General features: G+C 32.0%; 1 pseudogene; it reads right to left on the minus strand.

The window, feature by feature from the left end:
• Positions 1-2,452: 2,452 nt before the first annotated feature.
• LOC112305672 (small nucleolar RNA U3) lies at positions 2,453-2,525 on the minus strand (annotated as a pseudogene).
• Positions 2,526-2,777: the final 252 nt, after the last annotated feature.

A 2,777-nucleotide genomic window follows, 5' to 3' on the forward strand; every position in this document is an offset into this window, starting at 1 on the left:
ATGATACTATAAAGAAATTGAGATCTACACAAAGAAAAAAGAATGCTGGAAACAATAGCTATGTCACTAAATATAAAAGATATCCTTTACTATTTAATCTGTTTAGATTATTGACTGTTTAAAGCAAAAGTAATCATAATTTCTTGTAGGGCTTATAACATATATATAAGTAAAGTGTATAACAAAGCTGGAGAAGAGAAAGGAAGTACATTGTGGTAAGGTTCTTACACCGTACAGGAGGTGATGTAATATCAAGTGAAGTAGACTGTGATAAGTTACAGGTGTATACTACAAACCCTAAAAGCAAGACTAAAATAAGAAAATAGCTAAATCAAAAGATATAGTTAATAAGCCAACAAAGAGATAAAGAGATTACTGAGGGTGCAGGAAAACTTTTGAGGGTGATAAGCATGTTCATTATGTTGATTGTGATACTGGTTTCATGGTGTACTTCTGTTAAAACTTAGTAAACTGTTGCTCTAAATATTTTATAATAATATATATAATTCCAGGAGACACTGAAGAATATATTCAAAATTCTGATGGAAGGAAAATGTAAGCCAAGATTATTATCTGCAGCCAAGATATCATTCAAGAATAAAGACCACAGGAAGACATTTTCAAGAAATGATTGAAGGAATTATAATACTAATGACCCCCTGTTAAAAGGCTATCTGATAATGAAATACAGCTAATCATTGTAGAAATCCAGTAGAGACTTATTACTACCTCCCAATATCTACTTTTCCTCCTTTGGACCTAAGAATCCCCGTCACATTGTCACCCACCTATAGGACTATATTCCCTAGGCTTTCTTGCAGCTAGTTATGGTCAAGTCATCAAACTTTACAGTACTTCAAAAAGATACATGCACCCTTATGTTCATTGTAGCATTATTCATCATAGCCAGAATATGGAAGCAACCTAAGTGTCCATTGGTAGACAAATAGATAAAGATGTGGTACATATATACAACGGAATATTACTCAGCCATAAAAAAAACTTGTCATTTGCAACAACATGAGTGGACCTATTATGCTAAGTGAAATAAGTCAGACATAAAAAAATAGATATCATATGAATTTGCTTATATGTGGAATTTAAAAAATGAAACTAAATGAACAAACAAAAATAAACAAATTTATAGATACAGAGAACAAGTCGATGGTCACCAGATAGGATGAAGGTTTGGAGGATGGGTGAAAAAGGTAAAAGGGATTAAAAAGTACAAATTGATAGTTACAGAATAGTCATGGGGATGTAAAGAACAGCATAGGGAATATTGTCAATAATATCGTAATAAATACGTATAGTGTCAGGTGGGAACTAGACTTATTAGGGTGACCACTTCATAAGTTACATAAATGTTTAATCACTGTGTTGTATACCTGAAACCAATATAATATTCTATGTCAACTGCAGTGGGAAAATAAATTAATTTTTTAATAAATAAATAAATAAATAAATGATTTGTCTTTAAAGTCATCAAGTCTTAGCCAATGGCATATATAAGCAGAGGTAGTGTGTGCAACTTCCAGGAAGTCTAACGAAAGGGAAGGAAGATACCCATCTTCAGGCTTCATCCTACCTGACCTAAAAAGCTAAATGTGATGGATGGCGTTCTAGCAGCTGTCTTAAACCGTAAGGACAAAGGCCAAGCCCTAATACTGATAGAATAGTTAGCTGGAAGGTGATTGGCTACCTAATAAATTTGTGGATCTGCCAAACCTTCTCTGGACCCCTGCTTCAGGCTCATTCTATATAAAAAATAAACTTTTATTTTTTTAAGTCACCACTTTTGTTATTGTTTTTTTGTTTTGTTGTTGTTACTTGCAGTAGAACAAAATTCCAACCTATATGTCAGTCAATTAACACATATATTTTAGTAAAGAACTTAGTCAAATTTAAGAAACTATGGTTTTATACACAGAGCTCACTAAATATTTTCTTGAAACTTAAAAATTAAAATAGTTATGCCCACAGAATAGAATAAAAATGTTATCGAGTTTCAAATTTTGAAATACTAATATAACTACCAATATCAGGCAGTAAGAAGAAAAGGGAAGTATAAGAGTGCTGATCCCCTCATCTCTCCCAGCAGGAAGTTAATCAATACTGTGTAAATTTAAAACATGTCATTTTATAACTGACTCCAACCTCCTAATGTTTTCTAATCCCTTAGAGGGCATCTGTTAGAAAATAATATCTCCTGCGCTGAAGAAATATTTGTCTAAATGAAGTAGTTCTTCCATTTCACTTTAGTTTCTTTTTCTTCTTTTGAACTAAAAGGAAATTCAATCTAGTACTTTTTATTAAAAAGTAGCCATGTGCTGTGACCCCACCTTTATATTCCTGGCCATATAGACTTCTGTTGAGATAACTGCATGTGTTTATTTCTGGGATAAACTTTGTGCGGATTATTTACTTTTTTCTTGGTAGTTTCTTAATTCTTTGAATTGTTTATAATAAGTATGTATTACCTTTTAGTAACAAACTATAGAAATGATCCCTGAAAGTATAGTCTTGCATGTATTACGTTTTAATATCAGTGTGTTTTAGTGTACATTCTGCTGTATTCACTTAACAATTACCAAGGGCATCTCTCCAAGTCATTGATTAATATTCTATAGCATGGATGCACTTTAATTTATTTAAACACTTCTTTACACCTGAACATTCAGGTTTTTTAAACATCCACCTCAGCTTTTTGCATCATAATTTTTTGGCAGCCTTGATTTCCCAAAATTAGGTTTCTTATAAAAATAATATGCACACTT

This window comes from Desmodus rotundus, chromosome 4 (assembly GCF_022682495.2).
Source record: "Desmodus rotundus isolate HL8 chromosome 4, HLdesRot8A.1, whole genome shotgun sequence".
NCBI classification, from domain to species: Eukaryota; Metazoa; Chordata; class Mammalia; order Chiroptera; family Phyllostomidae; genus Desmodus; species Desmodus rotundus.